The 23,358-nt window shown below is 38.5% G+C and overlaps 1 protein-coding gene across 1 annotated transcript in view; it reads right to left on the reverse strand.

Moving 5' to 3' along the window:
• The window catches only part of NCOA2 (nuclear receptor coactivator 2), a 180,071-nt gene extending 165,224 nt beyond the window's left edge, over window positions 1-14,847 (reverse strand). Inside the window, exon 1 of the mRNA XM_042036497.1 lies at window positions 14,768-14,847. The gene's annotated coding sequence lies outside the window, so the exon portion shown is untranslated. The remainder of the gene's footprint in view (window positions 1-14,767) is intronic.
• Window positions 14,848-23,358: the final 8,511 nt, after the last annotated feature.

Genomic DNA, 23,358 nt, shown 5'->3' on the forward strand with positions numbered 1-23,358 from the left:
CCTGTGACAGAAGTCATCTGAAAAAACAACAAGATGAGTAATAAGTTGCGTTTCATGCATATCAGGTACAGTCTTCCATCACCTGACAAACTAAAAGAGTTGCCCCTCTGTCTCTTGTACAAAAAGCTATTGCCTTTTGGGATCAAAAAGTATCAGTCATTTGCAAAGGCTTTAAAAGTTTTATATAATACATAATCACACATGCCTGTGCACAAATACACCCCCATCCTAACGGAATTCCGTGATTTCCATTCAAATGCTGAAAAGATTCCAAAGAGCTGAAAAGATGGGGACGGTGATCAGCATCTCAAAACTCCTTTCGAGAACAAACAGGAAATGATAACTAATGAAAAATTCCAAATATTATTAATACAGGAAAATATGTCCAGCTTTGACAACCCATGCAGTCCTGGAATAAACACTTCCATCTTCAGTAGCTGCTAAAACAAACACTCTTTTACAGGCTTTGACAGAGAACAGAATTCATTTCCCCTTTACAGCTGCAGTGTTTCAAAGTCAGTTAAACATCAATGTGACAGCCTTACTTGCGAGAGCTCAGACATTTACTATATTATCTTAGCTGGACATGAGCAGAAAGCAGAGACTGTGAAGCCAGAGAAGGCAGAGGGGAGAGAGGGAAATCAAGATTGTTTTTCTTAAACACCTTATGAAGTGTTCATCTTAGTTTTTGCCAGAGGGTTATTTTTCTTGTTCATTTATTCTGTATTTAAAGACCCGGCTAATACAAACACTTCCACAGATCTGGAAGGCAAAAAGTTCACTAGGATGGAGCTTGTTTGCACAGATACTACTCAGCTACCAACTTCTCGCTCTGTGATAGCGTGCTTCTACAAATGAAACCCAGCTGACTGAGCTGTTATCAATGCTTACAAATTAAACTCTTATTTGCTGCTAGCCATCACCCTACTGATTTTCTCATTAATATCTGGAAAACACACAGTTTAGTCTCTTATCCTAATTTCTGCCATTGACTTTCCTGTACAACCCCTACCTCACAAGACCATTGTGAATCTTAACATATATTAATTTCACACAGAGCAAGCATGCTAAGTACTTAATAGTAAGCAGTTAGGAATATTGGCCAGATGTCAAACCAACCCTAAGAATGTGCACAGGCCACTAAGTTGAGGATCATGAACAAAGATTAGACACTAAATAGCTGTAGTAGCCATTTGCAAATTGAGATTCTGTGGAAACCTGGCTGCTCACATGATTATGATCCTGTCTACTTCCAGGTGTTCAATTACATTAAACGAAATTAAAAATACATCAATACATGTTCTTACTACTGTTTTCACGTGAAAGCAGTTGTTGCCACTGCAGAAAATGCTGTGATCACAAAGAGAAAATGTCTTATGAATTACCTACACAAATGGTTTGCTGAGTGACTAGTTCTTTCATGACAAATAATACCTACAATACTGAAAAAGTTTTCCATTTGAATTTTGAACATATTTATCATTTCTCTGTGCATGCTATAAGCAAGCTTGGAAAAAAAAAATCTGCATTTATTTTATTCTTAATGGTGTTTTGTACATAAATACTGAAGAAGAGGCACATCTGAAATACAGCCTCAACTACAGATCTACTATAAAAAAATAAAATGGAGAGAAAACAGTAGCTAGAAAAAACAAAACATTGTCACATGAAACAGCCTGTGTAAATTATGTTATTACATGGTGTTCTTTTTTTCTTCTTTAAGCCAAGCTGGAATTTTAGAGAAAGCCTGATGATTTGTGGCCATATCATTTGGCAAAACATGTAACCTTATATTCAGGAAATCTCCAAATCTCAGCTAATCAGAGTTTGAGCTCCCTTTCACCTTCTGAAGGGTCACTTCACAGTTAAGGGAAAGGCAAATCAAGATGGACTTCATCTGCCAATAATAAAATCACTCTTCTTCACTGTTCATAGCAGCCCCAATCTATGGATTTCTATTTCACAGTAATACTTCATGTTTGAAGTTTCTGTCTGGCCATTGACTGACTGCCCATACTCCCCCAAGACACTTTGGTTAATATTTCCCCCCCTAGAAAACACAAGAGAAGCAAATCAAACACTCCCTAACAAAAGCTTTTTTGCCTCTGCTTCTCAAAGCCACCCTCTTCCCCAAAAGCTCAAATGAGTGACCTCTGAGGAATGCTGCCCAAGCCAGACTCACAAGATGAGCTGGCCCGCAACTCTGCCTACCTCAGAGAGATGGTGTGTTGTGTTTTAACCATTTACTTGTTAAATCTTAGTGTTTGGAGGGTTGCAGAGGTTTTCTGATGCTGTGCTGCTGGCCTCTTCTTGCTCCAGCACCACTATTTTTAGTAACCAGCAAATGGGTGGCTGTAGGACCTCTCCTATCACCAGAAAGCTATCCAGCTTGAAGCGGAAAAGCAGCCCAGCTTGTGCATGCTAGCAATTCTTCAGATAGAGGCTTGCAAGCCCAGCCCTGCTTGCTTCTGCTGCAACTAGCACTTCATTACATCCATTTTAATGCAGTAGACAGCTCTTTTTTTTTCCTTTTGTAAACAACCCTTTGATCGAAATACTGTAAAATAAATGTGTGCCTTTCTCTCTCTTCAGAATCCTTATTGCACTATGTTAGTTACATATGTAACTTTCATATACTAAAAAATTGCCTTCCCCTACACGTGTACAAAACTGATGACCATGCTCTTCTACCTAGTGTTTCCTGCCAAAATTGCAAATCCTCAGACTTGGTCAAGACTTGAATCTCCATATCAATTACCAACCTCAGAAACATGATACAAGACATTGAAATGCAATTTAAAATTTATTTCAAACTGATATATATCAAACTACACTATAATAAATATAGCTGAATTAATAAAAAAAGGAACAAAAAATTCTCAGAAGCAACAGTAAGTAAATTGTTAAATATGCAATTCAAACTATGTATAGACCCAGTTACTCAAATCAGAAATCTTAAGTGAAATACAGGCACGTGGTGTGTGGCAGATTGGCAATGGAAAGTTCTGTAGGACAGGCAACACTCAGAGCAGTGCTGGAGCTGAGCCCACGACTCATGTCAAAACTGATGTCAAAAAGTCTTGTGAATTTTCTCAGTATATGCAATGTACACTGCACAGCTTGTCTCCATTCAATACTCCTCATCATTAAAAATGATGCATTATGCTAAGCTTTTCATTGTCTTAATTTTTATCCCATGACATCACAAACTATAGATGTTTTTTAAAAATTCAATTTAACTTGTAAGACAGAGAAATAAGTAATCTGCTGAGATATGAGTAGTTTTGTTATATGACTTTTAAAGGTGAAGTGTGGCTGAAAAAAATGTAACAGCAATATACACCAAATTTCCAATATAAAATTGTGAAAAACAAAATGTTAGAGTGAATTCATTTTTAACTGAAATACCCCTTCTTTTACTCCCCCAAGTTCAAGTTACTAAATAACTGCCAAATACTCCCTTCATGTATGACACAGCATAAAACAGTTGAGTACTTGTATTTCAGTAATCTGCAAATTAATTTTAAATGTTTTGGCAGGATAAACTTTACATGCATAAACTTGCAAAACATACAAGCTGCTTCTTTATTTACTTATAAAAAGCAGAACTCCCTTCAGTTCCAGTCACATGAATTTAATTTCATAATCAATTTTATTATGAAAAAAATACAGATTCTTCCTATTGGGGCACAAAACATTTATACAAATAGAAGAAACAAAAAATAAAAACTTCGCCATGTGTAAATAACGCTGAAAACAGAACAAATAGTAAAACCCTAACCCCAACTCCCCCCTGTTAAAGAAGACATTTCCCCCTTATCTCTCAATTATACTAATCTCCAATTAGAAAGCTGATGGTAAGTAAAAAAAAAAAAAAAAAACAACAACAACAACAACAACAAACAAAACAAAAAAAAAACCAAAAAACCAAACCACAAAACAACAAAAACAAAACAACAAAAATCCCCCAAATCACCACCCTACAATTTCAGCCTAAGTTGGAGCTTAAAAATAAGCCCCATTCATACAACGCCTTAGTTATCAGGTCACAATCCTAACTTAAAACAACAAATTTTACCTTTTGGTTCCATTATAAGGTGATAGCTAGCACCTCTAGTAATTTAAAGACATCCCATTTTCCTTGAGGTTAACCAGACAGCAAATCAAATAATCCCACAACGGATTCAGAGCAGGCTTGACCCATTACTGAAGTGTTAAATTAGAATTTCAAAGAGTAACTCCATAGTCACCCTTCACAGGGATAATTTTTAATTCTTCTCCCGTGAAATGTGAAGTTAAGTCAATACTTGATGTTTTATCTCATAACAAAAGCAGACAAAAATACTGCTAACTCAAAACAATCTAGGTTGATTCTTGTTTAATAAAATAGCAAAAGGCCACTGCTGCAATGTTTTAATAGGCAAGTTCTCTCTAGCATTTTTTTACAATTTCAGTATTAATTCACACCAGTAGAGAGAAGCAGGTATTTGATTTACATTTTATGAAATTAAATACATAAATACATTAATTTTCTCAACACAATCCACAAATGCCAATGAATCTGAATTTTGCATATGGCGAAAATAACACGGGTTGAACCCATTTTACAGCTAAGAAAATGAGGAACGTAAGTTCAAGTGACTTGTTTAGTACACTTCTGGCAAACCTGGCACTGAAGAATAAGCCCCTGGCTCTCTAGCACGAGGTCTAGCTCCATCCCAGTTGTTACCCATGTAAGTTCATTCCCATGGGTACAATTACAGGGAAATTTCAATCGCATGCAAGGCAAATATTGCAAGTCCCCAAATTCTCCAAAACATACCTGACACCTTAAGTAAATTATTTGTTGATAAAAAACCAAAAAAATAAGTTGTCTAAGGCAACAGCATGTTCAATTTTTGTAGCTGACCCTAAGCCAGCCTAAATAAATATTTTTAACTGCCTGTTCAACACAACAGCAGAAGCTTAGCACAGCAAAAGCCACAGAACCCATCACTGGCATGGCATAAGTGCGGTTGATGTCACTTGGTATCCTAAACAAATCAATGAGACAGAACTAAAAACTGATAATACTACCAGTACAAATTACAACATAAAAAAACACACACAAAAACTCACACAGTTTTAATTATTAAAATAAGAAATAAAAATTCTCATGCTGTTTCAGATAAGCACCCTCACAGCAAACCATGTTATATGAATCTATTCTGCTCCTCAAGACATTGTCTGTGTAAGAAAATACCAATTCCCTTTTACTGACTTCCTTCCCTGCCAGTAGTAAGCAAAATCAGTTGAAAACCAATAAAACACAATGTTGTCCTTACATTCAGCTAATGCAAGTGAAATATTAGCAGAAACAGGTTTGACCCAATATTGGATTTTACATTTTCATCTTTCCTGCACTGCCAGTTAGCTCAAACTTTCTGCACGAAACCTTATTTCCCTTCTCAGAATCTCGTCTCTTAAAAAGTCCCTACACCCCCGAGGAAATTCTAAGGGCAGGTTCAGAGTCGTCCTTTCTCAGCTTCCCCAATACAACTTGAGCAAAAATTATTTACATGAGTGTAACAGAATGGAGTACAACTCATTTATGAAGAAGTTACCACTATGCTTAAACAGCAGTATTTCTACAAAATCAGAACAGTAACAACAGCCTTCAAATCATGTCATCAGCAAGAAAGTTACAGCATATGGCCCTTCCCACCATAACACAAAGTATTCCCTAAAGGGTTTAAATTTTTAAGAGTTCAATTCTACCATTGCCAGACACTTTCTATATAGTTCACATTTTTACTTCTCAATTGCTCTGAGATATCTAAATAGGTCTCATTTTGATCTTTTCAGGTTTTCAAAAATTCATCAGTTTTACATGATAAAATACCTCACACTGACCTTAGCAATAGACTTGGGGAAAAATGATGGCACAAGCAGTGGCAACCATGTGAAACTTTAATTTGTATTACATCTTTGTAGTCAAATGGATCCATTTAATTATGGACAATGATACCTCTGATACGAGGAGCAGAGCTGTGCCTATAATGAATTTTTCATTTCAGCCACTGAACAGGAAAAACACATATTTTAAAGCTATTACAAGTTGCACAAATAGTCAATTCATCAGGAAAAAAATGCCCTTGTTTCAGATAGCTTACTTTCTGTCGAAGTAGGGTAAGCTATTCAAAGCATTAAGAACATCCACAAGGGGATATAATTGCTAAATATATCTGTGAATGTATACTTTAGCTTCCTTTGCAGTACCTTGTTTGAGAAGACAACCTTAGGAGTAGCAGATAAATAAATTACATCTATAAAAGTAGGCAAGAGAAGAAACTACTGTCCTTTACTGTAGGACACATGAAACAGATAGGATGCTCGCCTCCAGTGTAGGAAAATCAGTTCTCTGACAAAGTATTTACACAACAATAAAAAAGCAGAGCTATTCCACAAGCAGCAATGCTCTGCCCAGAAACACTGAGCAGCCCAGAGACAGCAGCCATCTCCTAAGAGGCAGGAGACCCAAAAGCAAACCCCTGCTCTGAATCAGGAGCAGTGCGATTCCCTCCTCCATCTTGTGCACCCACATCCCAGTGTTCAGAAGAAGGCAGAGGCATGCAGCTATCCCACGCTCCAGCCTCTCCCTGCTTGGCAAAGATGGGTGTACCCCTGATGTCCAGGTCTGCTGGTGCATTTGCAGGCACATATCCTGCAGCCATCCTGGGTGAAGTGGGTGACACACTCAGCCACAGCTGTAAAACATTGGCAACCTGCCTGTCCCCAGCTTGGCACAATGGGGAGAGGCAGGGCCACCCTGGGCCCAGCAGCAGCCAGGGAGTGAGACCAGAGGCCAGGAAGCCATCTGACCTGTCAGCTGTCCCTCTACCCAGGGCACAGGCTGTGCCACTGAGACGATGGCCCTGCAAGAGCCCTCTCCTTGCACCCCGCAGTAGCTCCCTCTCAGAGCTGTACCGACAGCCACACAGGTGGCTCCCTGTGGCTTACTGACTGTTCAGTCTTGCTGTGACTCTAGCCTTGAAATCCAAAACTTTTCATTTCAGAATTTCCTGAGAGCCATTAAAGCATTTCTGATTAGCAGGGACTTTTCCCCCCTTCCTCAATGAAGCTACTTATGAAATTCAAGCCGACTCATTAACAGCTTTAAGCTAGCCAAAAATAAATTTCCAGGAAGCAATTTCCCCTCAAAATACACACACACGAGTAAGTCTAACTCCCTAGTAAGAGTCTCACAACCACGGATCAAGCTGTCCTGACCCAAAACATGGGACTATCCCAAAGCTTTATGAGATTGTATCAGAAGATCGCAAAACAATTCTCCTGGAAGCTGGGGGCGGAAGGAAATAGCTCAGAAACTGAGTGATGAAGCAAATACGAGGACGAGTAAGTGGGAGGCAACTTTGATAACTACTGTTACTGGAATCAAGTTCAGCAGCAGCAGGCTGTTAGGGGTTTTTTTCCCCTTTAAGTGCCCACAGTACCTAAAACAGGACCAGAGCACCATATGCATGGTTCCATGCCTATATTCAAAAATAAATACATACTATTGTGAAACATATGTGCTATATACACAGCATATTTGGCACTAAGCTCCTAAAGTTGAAAATTAATATAACAAATCTATTTAACCATTTAGGTTGTGGCATATAGCCTGTGGTGTACAGTAGTGATAGTGGTGTGGTTGGGGTGTGACAGTGGTGGAATAGCAGGTGATATCTCATATAAGATGGCTTAGTTTGGGGTAGTTTGGGTTTGGGGTTTTTTTGCCTTCTGTAGATTTATACTGAGTATGTTTTAAGTGTGGCAACAATAGTGTTATACAGTTTGACTCGCCAGTATTGGTTCCTCAAATATTTCAATGTTGATGTAGAGGGTTGACCGTGGTTGGATGCCAGACACCCACCAAAGACCTCTCTCTTACTCCTCTCTGCAGATGGACAGGGGAAAGAATGTATAACAACATGTTCATGAGTTGAGATAAGGACTGGGAAGGTTGACTCACCAAACACCATCATGGGCAAAACAGGTTAGAATCAGAGATATTAACTAAATTTATTGCTAACAAAATCAGAGAAGGATAATGAGAAGTAAAAGAAAACCTCAAAAACACCTTCCCCCCACCCTTCTTTCTTTCCCAGCTCTACCTTCTCCCTCATCAGTGCAGGAAGAGAGAGAATGGGGGTTATAGTCAGTTCATCACTCGATGTCTCTGCACTACTGGGGGAGAGGAGTCCTTTCCCTGCTCCAACCTGGGGTCCCTCACATGGGAAACAGTTCTCCATGGACTTGTCCAAAGTGAGTCCATCTCTGGAGCAATAGTTCTCTACAAACTGCTGTAGTCTGAGTCCATCCCATGGGCAACAGCTCTCCCAAAACTGCTGCAGTGTGGGTCACTCTTCCATGGGGTACAGTTCTTCAAAGACAGCCTCTTCCCCTGTGGGTCCTCCACAGGGTCACAAGTCCTACCAGGACCCTGCTCCAGCATCGGCCTCCCACGGGGTCACAGCCTCCTCTCAGGCACCCACCTGCTCTGATGTGGGGCTCCTCCACAGGCTGCAGGTGGATCTCTGTATCCCCATGGCCCTGCATGGGCTGCAGGGACACAGCTGCCTCACCATGGTCTGCACCACAGGCTGCAGAGGAATGTCAGCTCTGGTGCCTGGAGCACCTCCTCCCCCTCCTTCTGCACTGACCTTGGTGTCTGCACACTCATTCCTCTCACATATTCCCACCCCACTCTTCTCTGGCTGCAGTTACAGCTGTGCAGGAACTTTTTTCTTCTTCTTCTTCAATATGTTGTCTCAGAGCTGTTACCACTTTTTCTAATTGGCCCAGCCTTGACCAGTGGCACATCTGTGGAGATGCCAGGGGTTGGCTCTGCTGGACAAGGAGGAAGCTTCTGGCAGCTTCTCAAAGAATCCACCCGCTACCAAAGCTTGGCCAGGCAAACCCAATACAGCAAATCAAGAGCCTAGAACTTGGATATTGACAAAAGAGTAAGCTCACGAGGAAGGAAAGACTAAAATCACAGTCCGGGACAAAGAAAATTTCAAATATTAGTAGTCATGCATCAAGCTTCATGTACCATCAGCACATAAACCCAATTCCACCACAGGATATCTTCTGGGAGTTACGTAGCGTAGTTCCAGACAGAAAAAGTTTTACATGAGTCTGTTCAGCAGGACTAAGCAATTAAAACACAGTTAACCAGGATCTGTGAAGAGAAGCCAAGCAAAAAACCACAACTGAAAACTGAAAGGCCATAAAAATTAACCCAAGTGAAATTTCATATGTGTTGGCCACCTACTTCTAGAGAAATGTTGATGGTTTTATCCCATTTTAAAATACTATTAAACTGTGTCACCACACACTAGTTTCAAGCTCATAACCTGAAGAAAGAAATGTAAGGGATATCTCATCTCTTAAAGCAGTAAAATAGGTACCTAGAGATTGAAGGACAAAGGAATCCAAGGCAAAAAGGGATTTCAATTCTATGTGTTACTTGCAAGGATAATGTTTTAAAGTTTAAGTGAGAACATTCAAATATAAGTGAAGAAAAACATGCTAAAAAAACGTGAATGGAAATGTTTTAATTCCTCCTGACACTACTACAGCTTCCCTCAAGGAAGAACCAAATTGCAATATCTACTATAAAACTAATTCTTTTCTCAGTTCTAATTTTAAATATTCCTAGTTTGCCTATTGCTGTCATTTTGAAAGATACAGAGTTTGGTGTATAGAGAACACTGTAGTTTATTGATTTGGGATTACTGAAGGAAGGAAAGTACTGAAAATGAAAAAAAGGGAAGAATGTGGACCATAAAAACAGATGTTGGAATAGGAGAACAGAGTATATTCTTCATGTATCATGGCCACAGTTGCAAACAGAGTTTTAGCAATGCACTTACACACTGGCAAATATTGTGTACACAGGAGTGTCAGTACCCTTTTCTGGCTGTGGTGAGATGACTAAAGGAGGTTTCTGTAACATACTTGAATAGTTAGAACCCTGCACAATGATACTGTAATACTCACCAATATTTCTAAATCATTTTCCTAATACTGAACTTCTGTGATTTATCTAGGACCTTGCATCTGAGTTTTTCAACATCCAAAGTTTGTTTTAAAAAGAAAACCTGTAATTTCTTGCCAGTTCAGTTAATATTAAAGCAAATTAATCAGAGAGAAACACATTGTACAACACTTTATATTATAATCATCTACAAATTTGCTTACCATGATAGCACATAAGTCTTCTGAGCCTAACATCCCCACATGGTGGTATTAGAAAAATTCACCCACTTTAACGTACAGAACTATCCATGAACCTCAAAGTATTGTACTATAATGCTGTCAAATAAACAGACAACTGGAATTCAATTTCCAGGAAGCCAAGGCAAAATCTACTGGCCTTCATCTGAAATACCAGTGTCATTTTCAAGCCCTGTATTTAATTAATGCTATTTACTGTCAAGAGCCAAGCCGTGTAAATATTTCACTCTTCCCAATTCAGAGACTAAAGGCAGGCCCAGAGGAAAATCTGCCCAAGTAAATGTATCTCATCTTCTCTGATGATGCAAGTGCTCAGTTGTCCTGCTCTTGACCTCTCTAGAATTCCTAAGCTCCAATACTGGTGATACAATGTCATCAATCTATATATAAAATATACATTGATTTTCCACAGATGATAATGACAGCTATTTCTTCTGCTAATGCTAATACAGTATAACTTTGTCCATATAAAAAGGTTCCTATCAAGGTAAGAAATGAAAAATCTTAGCAAAGTCCATTACAAAGTCAAAACCAATATTTAAGAAGTGAATAAAATCAAATTAGCGATCCCATTTCCTAAATATTTTTTATTTATCTCACTGAAACTGCACTGTTCAAAATAATCTTCCAGGATATAACTACATACAAAAGGCAAGCTTCAATCAATTGAATGAGCATTTTCAACAGTCCTGGATATATATTAAGTTTGGTTCCATCAATGCAGTAAAAAGTTCACTGACAGAGCACTCCATTTAAATCCGTTTACAGTAGTTAATGAGTTTTACATATATGTGAATAGTTTAATCCAGCTTTACAATGAATTTGAACGCTGTGGCCTCAAAACTACAAAAGTACTTTAAAAGTACTTTCATTACTAACAAATCTAGTTCTCCTAGTTGCAAGCATAAGATTTCTCTACAGTCCTCTAAATTTTCATAAATTTTAAAGGAAAGAAATGCAATATATTACATTTGTGTAAATTTCAACTTTTCCACAAAATAATGTTTTTCATAAGCTCCCAGTTCCAATTTTAGGAGAAAAAAGCCTTTAGGGTGCAATTGTATAAATCTCAATAGATGCTCATTTCCTAATACTTCAGTTCTCATTGTACCACCCACACAGAACTTCACTCTCAGATTAGGAGTATCATTTTAACGCTGATTACATTAAATTCACTATAATCAAGCATTCACTTTTACAAGCATCTTCATAGGCAATTCATGTTAACTTATGTCGCTGCTGAACAGCAGTGACTGAACACAGAATAATCTTACCACACTTCATGCAAAACACAACTCTCCAATTTTGAAGTCCAGCAATGGAAACACACTCCCTTTATTTATCACAAACCAATTCAATGCAGATTAAGTATCCCTCACAGAGAAGACCAGATTCATTAAGGATTACACATACCTGTATTTTATTTCACCTATTTCAGAAACACAGCTTCTGTGGGAATGAGGGTGCTCTGAACTGACTCCAGTGTTCTAGGTAAGCACCATTCCAGCCCTGCTTTGCAAGCTCAGAGAAGTGAGCTCTGCCTTATTCATTTTCGATACTTGGAATCTACTGTAAGTTCCTCGTTTGCATCCTTAAATTAATACCCAAGGCTCTTAAAACTTGTTTCGATATAAGGCAGTTTTATTTTCAGTATTGCACTTTATTTTCTGACAGCATTCCCTTTACACGCACATTTATTAGGAGAACACAGTCAAAAATGAGACATTTGTCAAAATTTTCAATACCTACTACAGCTGTAAACAACGAACACTATAAGTCAGAATGAATAGACACACAGATATTTTCTATCACACTTGACACTAACTACAACACAAACGCCAGTGAAATCACTACAGTTAGATGGAAACAGACTCTCCAGATCAAGAGTGACAGAAAACTGAGATTTCTCTATGTTCTTTTTGCTGAGAAATATTCCTTATGAAGCAGATCACTTCAAGAAAAAAGGAGAGGGAGATTTTAAAAAAAAAATTTTTCTGACTGGTAACTTTAGACTAGGAATTAAAGTAGATATTTTAGCTGTTTGAGTTTTTGTAAGTCTAAACTTATCACCATTTTAACTGCATCCCTTTTTTTGTTAGCACACAGCAGCTGCTTCCCACTACCTCAACTAGTATGAAAAATAGACCAGATAAGTTTTAAGCAGTAGTTTCACTTTCCAAAAGACTTGATACAGTGGTAGACAAGCTGAATGTGCACAATTTCAGTCACAGTGGTGATACAGTCTCACAACATACGGTCAAACCCAACACCTGTAATTCCACAGGCAACACTAGTCAGAAGCCAAGGCCAGTACTTCTTAAATGAATCTCCACCTGATACATCCTTCCAACACTAGTATAATTTCAGATGGGTATACTGGTTAAAAGAAACAACTACAGCTCTTTGATCTTGCAACAGAGAAGGTGAACATGCAAGTATGTCAAACCATAGAACTGAAACCCTGGACATTCGAAAATCAATAGGAATTCAATAAAACCAAAACTTTAAACTATTCCTTTGCTTATGGAACCTACTTTTGCTGAACTGTCTATAACAGGAACACAGAGATAACCACACACTTTAAAGCAAAAGGATATTTTGAGTGAAAACTACTTCTCTACTTCATCCCTGCCCTATAAATTCTTTCATGACACCCATTTTTTACAGTGGTTTATTCCTCACTCTCATCACCATAGACTTCATATACAAATATTCGTGTCATACTTGCTCTTATTAAAGGTTTTGAACTTCCTAAACGCAGCAACTGTGTTTTGGTCAGCATCTGTAAAGTTACCAGGTTATTTTCTATCACTGTATCAACCAAATCTATAGTTTTGGTGCAGAATGTAGCAACATTAAGGAAAAGACATGTTGGGTTTTTTTCCTCCACATAAATTAATTAGGAAAAAACCACAAGAAATTATATGCAAATTGCTTTTTATTTTAATATTTCTCTAATATGTTAGTTTTTGTAATCAAAAATTAGAACTGAGACAACTGAAAACAAACATATGATCAACTTGACAATAAAATTTTGTGTTCTCTATAGAGAATCCCAGCAGTGACATTTTTCTCTTTATTACACACACCTAACTCATTCTGAGTGCTATTCACTAGGAAAACAATATTTTAGAGTCTTTGCATCGTTTTTTAACAATTTGCTTAAATGATTACAAGAGCAGATCATTATTGAGAAGACCTGCACAAGCACATTATGATTATGCAGTCCAGATAAGTAGTGTAAATAAATAATAATTAATATGGTGTAAGTAATAAGTGTAAAATAGTAATAACATCTCCGTAGCTAAGCATTTTCAAGTTAATATAAAACAAAACAAATTATTAACCAGTATCATAAACTTCATTGACTAGAATGAACTACAAAGTGTTTTATCTGAGCTGAAAAGGGAAAAGACAGAAAAGCACTGGAAAACTGCTTAACCTGCTTTCATTCCCTGATACTAGAAAATTAGGAAAGTTTAAAGAAAAATGTTAGCTTGCAAAAACTACTGAACATAATTATCAAAAGAGGAAATGATACTTGATGTGGACATACATAATTTTATCCATATTTGGTTGGCATTTTATAAACAGTCATCCCTCGAACAACTAAAAACCCTTTCAGCAGGCTCATTTCCCACCTCTATATTTAGCATACAAGCCTCAAAAATACATATTTCTGACCTTAATAAGTCACTCTACATGTTAAAAGACAACATTTATTCGTGAGTACACTGAAAAGGTTCTCACATAAAATCTCAAATGCGTATTTGTTGTAAAAGATTTATACCGAGTGAATATACTGATATATCAAGCATACCTAAAATAAAACCACAGCATTTGTATTCTACAGCATTTATTTCTTTCACTGCACTACCAAACTATTATTAGTCTGCATTTAAACAATCCGCAGGGGTCTCTTTCTCTAATTCTCAGTGGTATTATCCCTTCTTGAGAGCAGAGTTAAACAGGCACAGCACTGCCTGATGGAGTCATCAGACACTAATTCTTGAGCAACAAGCAGTTTAAGTCATCAGTGTCATTATACCAATTTCAAGCCTCTATTTAAGTAATTTATTAGTGCACAGAGTTGGATGGAAAAGCTTGTATTATTTCATATTCAACCTTCACCATAAGACAGACCATAATCAGCACATCTGAAAAATGTCAATTCCTTAGTTACAGTATAAAATATCAAACAAACCTAATGAGAAAGGCTGAAGGGATCAACATGTGACATTCTTTCTCAGCACTAAGTCCCATTCTTGGTCCTGGCACCAAAGCAAGGACCCTCTGCTTCCATAAGCAGTCGGCATTACTTTTCAAAGTTTCTAAAATGTTAGTATTTCCACTCAGCACTTAAAACCAAGGCTTGTTCTGCTGTATCCACACAATCAATTTAAGACATCTCACATCAAAACCCCCAATGAAGATAAAACTGTAACACAATCCAATTAAATACAATAGGATATAGACAACTCACCAAGACTCAGCGATGCAGACAATGATTTCTAGGGGCTGTGTGCGCAGGGGGCCTCACTACTCAGATACATCTCAAGCATGCTAGGAACAAATTTGAGAGAAAAATATTAGTCTTTTTTTTTTTTGGAGATGGGCATAGAAAAACAAAAATATGATGTTTAGCACATTGCTGTTTTAAGCATAACACAAGGAGGGAAACAGAAACTTTGCAGAGCATTATCTGCTTTTCCAGACATAACTACAACCCCCTTCCAGTTGCACAATCACTCCAGGCACACAACTTCCTTTCTACCTGCTGCCTACTGCAAATTCACAGTGATAGCAACTAAAAAGTTTACATTAAGTTACACAGTATGCAGCCTCTATTTTCACTAAAGAATCTGCGAGAACTCTGAAAGCGGTCGGTTCCTTTTTTAGTTGACTGCTTGATTTGATAGCACACTAGTTTCAAATCTCTAAAAAGGAGAAACTGGTGTTCTTTCTACCATTATTATAAGTTGCATGTACAGAAGCATGTTTCTTCTCTCAGCCCCCATTTACAATACTCCTGACCCAAGTGACAAGCAACAGTGAACAGAAAGCCTTTCACTAGTATTAAGTCCCATAAAGCAGTGAAGGGTCCCATAGAACAGAGGCCATACATTGCACAGCAAAATAATTTCTTCAAGGCAGGAGGAGCATGCCACTGCCCACATAAATATACCTGCATTTCTGTTTGAAGGTCAAATAGCACTTTATCTCAAATGTATCCAAGCAAATTACCAAAGAAGAGTTTTCTGCTTTCTTATTCTGACAAACAAAAAGTCAGAACATAAAGCAAACGAGAACACAAATAAAATGGAAGATACACTACAATAGTCATCAGCAAAAAAAAAAAGCACACACTAATTATGCCTCAAGATAAACGGAATTTAGAATCAACTTCATTCCTTGTCATTTCTGCCATCCTACAGAAACCTTCTTCAAACAAACTCTGCCTAAGTTCTTTCAGTCACAGACAGGATACCACTGCAGTAATAGACTATTCAAGGGCACTAGTAACAAAGAAGTATTCTTATATAAAATATATACACAGAAGATAAGACTACATTATTTCCTCAGGAATGTCCAAACAGCACACAAGATCTGTGGATCACAGACTCAGGGCTTTGAGTGGATCCTCGTTAACAGAAAAAATTATCTTGTCTTGGAATAAAATTTTAAGTAAGCTACTAGATTTTTGGCAGTTCAGGGAGACACCAAAGAGAAGTCACTGTCTCACCAGCAGATGGGGGCTGCAGCCCCAGCCCACAGTGGGGAGACCTTTTCCACTGAGGAGCAGTAAACATGACACTGCCTGTGCAAACAGAAGCATTTCCCACTCAGCTCCTGTCTTTTACCTGCTGTGCACCGGTGAATGAGTACTCTACTACCATTTTGTTTCTTGACAACTAATGTGGCTGCTTACTTTTATTTTCCTGCTGTTTTTCCCTACTTTTGCATCCCACCTCCTGGTCTCTGTGGCCTCCAATACAGCAGTTCAAGGAGTCTCTACAAGTAATGTGGCTCCTGACCATTACAGTAGTGTCCACAGGGCCCCACCAGAAAGGACAAGCTTTGCTGATTTTCATTTGTTCTATTCATAAAATGTTTAACAATAACACTGTCTGAAAATAAAGACAATGCATTATAGCTTCACAGTAGAAGCACTACCTTCAACACAAAAACATGACTAACAAGATCTTTCTTCCAAAATAAAACTCTTCAATTATACAGCAGCTAGTGACAGGCTCATGTACCTGAATAGATAAGTATTATCTAGTATATTTCAGATATATTTCTCTAACTAAACTAGGCTGTCAGTGGAGAAAAAAGGTGATTAACACGAAGTTATAGACAACGAAATTATCTGTTAGTCCTCTGCCTTCCCTTCTCAAGCCCATTCTGGAGGCTGAAGTAAAAGCAACTACTATCCATGCCTATGCAAATTTACACCCAATCCCACAAGACTCAGGAGCTTCCTGGGATGACCCTCAGAACTCAAGGGAAACTAATCCTGCATGAAGCCAGGTCTCACAGTGGCCTAACTCTGTTAACAGTGGTGCGCAAAGGCCCACATGAAGAGCAGGTCTCTGCCTCGAACAATACACAAATTATCAACATTAGCTATGATATAAAAATGGAATACACCACAGCCACACCTGCCATTTTCCAACACCACCATCCAATCCTCCATGCCACAAAGAGTAAAAGAAAACTGTTTTAAAGGTCAAAAAAAACCCCAACTAAAAGCAATTGACATGGAACAGAATAATACACTGTCTGTCCTCTGACTATAGAGCACTTTACGTCTTTATTTTCCATTCGTACACAGTCACTTCTTCCTTTTCTGGTCTCTATTCCAGGTACCTAAGATGTGTTTACCTCCTTGGTCCATAAAAACTTTGTTGTGAACAAAACACACAACATCAACACTACAAACTACAGTTAAGCTAAAAGGGAGTGAAAACTGTCACTTTCAGACATACTTGGAAGAGATCATCCACAGCATGCGAGCTTAGTGAGTATGAACTTGGTGAGCTTAGTGAGGCTTTTCTCATCTACATCCAATCTTCATGTTATCATTCTTAAACTAAGAAGAAAAGGAGCCACCAATGATCTCACCATTGTGCAGTTATCACTAGCTTCACACAGAACTGTAGCAAGAAAATATTTTGAGGCCTCATGAAAAATTCAGTATCTTTGTTTCAAAGTAACGCTTTAAAAAATCCAGCAAAACAAGCAGAAGTATGTTTGCACTGCAAATGCCAACAAAAATTGGCAAGCAATTAAAATAAAAAACCTTTATGCTGTTAGAGCTACATTTTATAGCCTGTAAAGTATCAACAAGTTGATTTTTTTTTTGCACCCAAGATAACGGCAACAACTCTTCCGGACACATTTAAAGAAAATAATGCATTTTTAGCTGTAAATTTTAATTTTGGAAAAATACAAAGCTTTTCTCCTAGAGAATATAATTGAAAACTGTTAAAATAAATAATTTATTTATTTGTATACACTCGATCTTCCTCCACAAAATCTACTTCATAAAATGGATCAAACAGGACAAGGACATTGCTCATGTATCTGGAGACCAAGGTACCAAGGTATAAATCTGAGTGAGGACAGCAAGTGGAATTAGTTAACAGTAATCACATGTATTTCTCAGAATATGTAAGTAGTTGGTCAGCAAGTCCTGACAATAATTTTGGAAGAGTAAAGAGTAAGGACTGAAAAGCTACTTTGTGAACTCAAAGCATGGTGTAAGCAGAATGAAGAAAAGCAATCTCCATTGTAGCTCAGACGATAGATACCTGAACTCTCAGAGGAACAAGTAATAAAACCTATGACCTTGGGTTTCTTGGGGTTTGGGTTGCTTTGGGTTTTTGGGGTTTTTGTTTATTAATTTCTAATTCCATCACACAGGCATATGATGAATTTTTAAGCACATAAAAATATGTGTGATAGAAGTGTCAGTATATACTATCAAATTTATTCATAGGCAGACTTTCCTCTATTATCAAGAAGTTTTCTTTTTAAATGCAGTTTAGTATCTCCTACATAATCCATGGGGTACAAATAGGTGACAAACTGCATTGCTTTTAATTGGAGTGATTTTCTTCAAAATCCATGAGCCAGGCTCATTAGAGATCAATACCGACAGCAATGAAAAACTAAATCTGTTCATACACAGATGAATTACAGCATAGGCAGAGTAAGAGTAAAATTCCATAATAATTCTGACCTAACAAGCAAAATGTTCTTTCACTTTCCATGCCCATTCTTCAATCCCAGGCTTCTCCACTGAGGCAGCCAATAAAGCAACCAATTGTGATATGCCCACTATAAATCCCACCCAGGAGCAACAATATGTCTTACATAGCTCACTAAAAAAGCATCAAAATAGCAACTCTCAGTCAACACTGCAGCAGATATATGTTCTCACTATGTCCCCTCATAGAAGCTCACGTGACCCATACTGTCTAAGATTTATGCATAAATCAACACATTCAGTAGATATTTTAATTAATTTGTCTCCTATACTCTCTGCCCTTTCATTAATCCATTAGTAGTGGACTATTCCAGCAAAATACAAGTTTTCCTTTTCAAACAGCAAATAACTTCTTGAAGTTTAAAAACAAAGAGAAAAATGTAAATAGGATTTACTGAGGGCATTGCATCTTAGCTGCAAAAAGCAAATGCACATTCCAAAGAAGCTTCTGAATATCTAAGTAATGGGAACACACACTCACAGAAGAAGTGAGATTTACTATCAGTTGTAACGGCTAAAATGAGAGCAAATGAAAAATAATATCTGTCAGTAACTGTATTAATGGGAGATTGTTATGGAAGCCATTTAAGGAAATGCAAGACTTGGAACAGCATAATGATGCAGCTGCAGAGGGAAAAAAAAGTGCATATTGTTAATATGTTGCGGTATAGCTTCAGACATTTAAATTAATGAACTAATTTCAAACTTCAAGATGTCAAGCACTCCAATGACGATACATTTTCCATAGGAATTGTTTCCATTATATATCCATAAAACTCTTAAAGAAAATTTCCATTAGTCCTTAATTTGAATAACGTGCAATTTCCACAGAAAAAGATTGAAAAATCATAAACAGTTACAAAATGCAGTGCAGCAAATCTACCACATTCAAGATCTATTTTTCAAACTATTCATCAACTCAAAATAATTGTAAAAAATCAGCAAAAGTATTCCAGATGCTCAGGAGAGGAAAGGCTGTTCTAGGTAATAGGTAAATGCAGGACTGAATGAAAGAAAATTAATTTCTTCCACTCATTTTTCCATCATATAAATGCTGTTTCTGAAGACTCATAACACTGACAAAATGGCTTTGTCTTAAAACTGTTTAAAAATTCCCTGCGTTTTTTGTCTTTGTTTTTTTTTCTAATTCTGTATCCTAAATTGATTAAACCATACAACCTGTCATTTTTCATGTCAGATTTCTACTTGGTATGTTTTGAAAAGGCTAAGATACTGAATCATTAAAATAGGGAGTGTTTGCATAATGTAAATACTGCTGACAAACTACTAACTGTAGAACTGGTAAGATGCCTTCGTAATACATAACCACTGATGTAATATTACAAATTATTCTTACTACTCAAAGTTACCACTTCACCAATACATATTACTGTTTAAAATGCTATTCCAACACAGAGCAGGAGTCCTGGCAGCTGTATTTTATTCCCTGAAATCATAAAATATTATCAAAATATTATCTATAATAAATACATGAAATGTATGTTATCTAAGCTCCATTATCCTGGCGGGTAAAAGCCAAAGAATACTTCTGTAAGGTTTAAATTCCCAAGAGAAGAAGAGCTCAGATCCTGTCTGCAAGCACACAATGGAATCACAGCTGACGATGCACATCTTTTTCTGGATGTCTCCATATGCTCAGGAGGGTTTTTTCCCCTCCTCTCCCTCCCTGTTTCTCCCTCTCCGCCTCCCTTGCTCCCAGCACTACACTGAAGAATTTGTCATTATCTGCTGCCAGAAGTATAAGAATGTTTTAACAACTAACAAAAATAAAGTAGTGCAGTGAACTTCACCTCATTTAAAAATAAAAATAGGGGATCCTGCCAGAGTAGCCGTCTGTAACTAAGTTAACTAACAGCAGCAAATGGGTGGATGAATGGATGCTGTTATATGCCTTCTACAAAGCAATTATCAATGTTACTCTGTTCTTAGTTTAAAATGCTGTGTCACACAGCAGAGTATATACTGTAACAACACATTTAACCTCTGACCTCTAAAGCCAAACATGGACATAAATGAATATTGAGCATTTTAATGCCTATAAGAATACCGAAGAAATGCGTGGAATTTGTTACATATACCTACTTGCATGCAAACTGCATTATTTAGGGAGGCCAGCCACAGCAAATGTACAAAGAACTGAACATGGCAAGAACAGTTTTAATTCAGTGTTCCCTTTCTCCAATGCACAATCTATTAGTGCTCGGCAGACAAAGACAGTTACGTTTCTATTTAAATTTGGTAGCAGTCTCTGGTTCGTCTTTTTCTTCCAAATGAACTGACAGCATCCTCAAGGCTTAGACCTCTTAAGCCTCTGCAATTCTGGTGTCAGGTGCTAGAGAAACTCCAGCTGAGCGCAGAAGCCCAGATTTTGCCAATGAGACAGTGACATCAGCAACAAAGGCAAGGAGCAGAAGACAGTGGGCATTGTAGCAGCAGCTGGCTCGCTCACTGACTTTGTTCTTCCTGCTGCAAATCTGGGATCCCTGCAGATGGGCTAGCTCTTACTGGTTTTTTGGAGGACAGAGGGAAAAGTTGAGAATGCCAACACAGACGGTTTACATGGCTCTTTCAACAGAGCCTTTCAGCCTTCTAATGAGCAAGCTACACCCTAAATTATTATAAAAACATAAACATTATTCTTAAGTAATTAATTTTTACTTCAGAGTCTCAGTTTAATGCAATACACTACACTATATGTGAATAAAACCCTTGTATTTTCTAATGTTTCCACCAGAAATAACCTTTATTTTCTCTCTCAAATAACACAATTCCAGTTTAAGAATGTAAACTGATTCCAAAAGTACCATTGTTGATGGCAATAATGTATTCCTTCCCCAAATGTCTTGAGTTTCAAATTTAGCACTGACACCACCAGGACACACAATGAGGAATTTACACACTTAGTAAAGAAGTGCCTTCAGACATTGTAGAGACACTGAAGAACCACATCATACACAGATTCTCCCCCTAGTAAAGACCACAAGCCTGAGAAAATACAAAGTTGAGAAATCTTCAGGTTTTATGTGAAATAAAAGAGTACAGTGGCTAAAAAGATGAGGTGGTTGCAGCACGTTTCACATGCATTTATTGCATAACACCCACTGAGATAAAAGCATATTAAAAATAATGTGATTCTTCAAAATATTGCATGATGTTAGAAAGATTAACCTTTTTTCTTAAAGTTGTTCTCAATATTTTTGAAGGTTGAGTCCATGACAAAGTATTTTCTTCAAGTCTGTAGATAATGAAGACTTCCTATGAACATTAAGCTTCTCACAGCACTTCTCAAACTTAGGGATTAACCATTTGGGGGCAATTTACAACTTTCCTTATCTTGCATGGCACAACAGAGCCAATTTCTATGTCCGGTCCCCAAAGAGCTGTTACCACAAATGCCAAAATAAGGGATACAAATGCATGAGTGTCCCTAAGCGCTTGCATACGTGTCTGTACGCGCAAATATGTGCAAGCCTGCTATATCCTATTTGTGACACCACTGCTAATGTAAACAAACAAATGTTCTGGAAAAACGTCAGAGGCACAGTACCTACACCAAGTGCAACAAAACAACCAGTTTCCATTCACACTAAGCCGTGTGCAAGCAAACAAGATCCCTGCTTTGGGGAGTAACAGTTTCAGTATGACATTAAAAATTATGTACAACATGGTAATTTCTCAGAGAGCATCCAACACAGGGGATCAGCAGCTCCCTCCCTCTGGGCACTGCCAGAGGATTCCCCCATGAGATGAGCCCACCAGGTGGCCCAACACTGCCACTGGGTTATAAGAAGCCAGGAAATTAACTGACTAGAGCTGTTTTTATAGTTCAGTACATAAAAAACCCAAAGGGATAAAATCCAAATGACTGCCTTCAGCCACAATGGCAGAACAACAACGGAAAAAATGCTTTAAGTACAAAGACTGGCAGTCTTAAATGCTTACATATTTACAGTGGCAATAGAGCTCTACTGTAACTGCCATAGCCAGGCACTATATGCTTAGCTCAAATTATACTTAAACATCATGGGTTGAGTTCTAAAGCCTATTCTCCTGCTTCTTACTACTCTTGAGAAAAAGAAAGAAATATAAACACAATTGATTATTATCGAACAAGCAGGCTGTTCTCCTTTCACAAGGAGACTCTCCCTACTAAATTACAAGTGTATTTATATAGTGTCCCACATACACACACTTCAGACTGAAGTATACAGGTTTACTCAAACTAATTATAAATCATGATATAGAGATATCACGACTTCCCGATGACTACCGGCAACCTCCTTGCCTTTTTTTTTAATTTCCCTCCCCCCCCCTTTTTCTGCCAGGCTCTCAGGCAGGTCTCCAGCAAACTATACGGCCTGAATGCCCCTCTCCGGCAAGAGCAGCGCGCGGTCCCCGAGCTGGGGGAAACGCTCAGGCCCAAGCGGCTGCAAAGGAGCGAGGGGCAGAGAGGGAGGCGAGGGACACGGCTCCGGTTACACCTCACCCCGCAGCCTCCGAGCCGCGCGGTGCCCGCGGCGGCGCACACACCGCCCCCCGCGGAGGCGGGGAGGGGCCGCGCACCCGCCCTCCGCGGAGGCGGCGGGCACCTCCGCACCCCTCCCCCGCGCCTCACGCGTGGGGCTCCGCTCGCCGCGGAGCGCCCCGCCTGCGGCCGCCGCCCGCTGCGGGGAAGCGGGAGGGAGCGGAGCGGCACCCGCCCAGGGACCCCGGCCCCCGCGCCCGGCCGACTGCTCTCCTCTCTCCCCTCCTCCTGCCGCCGCTCCCCGCCCCGCGCACAC

The sequence above is a fragment of the Corvus kubaryi genome, unplaced genomic scaffold (assembly GCF_017639235.1).
Source record: "Corvus kubaryi isolate FWS band 111438036 unplaced genomic scaffold, C.kubaryi_AGA036_p1.0 37385, whole genome shotgun sequence".
Classification (NCBI taxonomy): domain Eukaryota; kingdom Metazoa; phylum Chordata; class Aves; order Passeriformes; family Corvidae; genus Corvus; species Corvus kubaryi.